The sequence below is a fragment of the Jaculus jaculus genome, chromosome 11 (genome assembly GCF_020740685.1).
Source record: "Jaculus jaculus isolate mJacJac1 chromosome 11, mJacJac1.mat.Y.cur, whole genome shotgun sequence".
Classification (NCBI taxonomy): domain Eukaryota; kingdom Metazoa; phylum Chordata; class Mammalia; order Rodentia; family Dipodidae; genus Jaculus; species Jaculus jaculus.
In genome coordinates, this window is record NC_059112.1 from 31,606,083 (window position 1) to 31,607,292 (window position 1,210).

Below are 1,210 nucleotides of genomic sequence, written 5' to 3' on the forward strand. Positions count from 1 at the left end.
GAGGAGGCAACTGATCTGACTTCTGAGCCAGCCTGACTCAAGACAACAACACAGTTTGCCTTAGTTACTCCTAATAAAATAATTTCCAAGACTGTTATTGGTATTAATGATAAAAAAATTGTATTAAGACTGCTTTCTTTTTAGTAATAGGATTAATCAATTTGGTATAATTTTTTTTATTTATTTGAGAGCGACAGACACACAGAGAAAGACAGATAGAGGGAGAGAGAGAGAATGGGTGTGCCAGGGCTTCCAGCCTGTGCAAACGAACTCCTGACGCATGCGCCCCCTTGTGCATCTGGCTAACGTGGGACCTGGGGAACCGAGCCTCGAACCGGGGTCCTTAGGCTTCACAGGCAAGCTCTTAACCACTAAGCCATCTCTCCAGCCCTGGTGTAATTTTTTAATAGCCTTATAAGAAAGATAAATAATCACTTCTCAGCCTTTTGGCTAAGATCAAGTGTAGTATCTATTCTTATCAGTTTAATATCTGATACGTCCTCTATCTGAGGACAATATAGTAAAAGGATTTTTGGAGCTCAGAGTTGGAATAGGAACTTGCTCCGTTCACTCCACAGATCGACCTAGTATTGCAGTACCTCCAGGAATGGTGCACCCCCTCGAGAGAATTTAAAAAAAGGAAAGATAATTAATGATGGGGTGTGATGAATTGATTGAAGGAACTGGGAAGAAATATTCCAATGATTACTTATTAAAAATGTCCTTTGAGTGGTACTTAGATCAGAATGTTAAAGTATATAAATAAAGGTGTGCGGATATAAAAAAAAAAAAAAAGAAAGAAAGAAATTTTCAGGCCAAATCTAAACACCATGCATAAAGTTAAAGGTTTTAAAACTGTTTATAAACTTTAAGGAAAACAAAACAAAACAAAAAACCAAAAACTAATTTTCAGGCTAAAATATGTTGGAATAGCAAGCTTAAGTTTTATCAAATTTAAGTCATAGGTAAAACATATAATTGTTTTAAGTTAATAAAAATTACTGTGGTACATAAAATCAATAGCTATTAAGTTTAAGCCAAAATCATTGGTTGTCAAGTAATGTTTTTTCTTTCAAAAAATGTACCAAGGGTTATATTAATATTTACCTAGCTCAGAAAAGACCAGATTCTACTCTATTGTATGTAAAGTAACTGTCTCAATTTTGGCACCATGATAACATTTTGTTAGATTTGGTTAACTTACATTCAA

At 34.6% G+C, this 1,210-nt stretch overlaps 1 non-coding gene across 1 annotated transcript; it reads left to right on the plus strand.

Annotated features, from left to right (window-relative positions):
- The first annotated feature begins 430 nt into the window (after positions 1-430).
- On the plus strand, positions 431-621 carry LOC123453500. Its single transcript, XR_006632874.1, has one exon. It is a non-coding gene; the product is annotated as a U2 spliceosomal RNA (small nuclear RNA).
- The last annotated feature ends 589 nt before the right edge of the window (positions 622-1,210 follow it).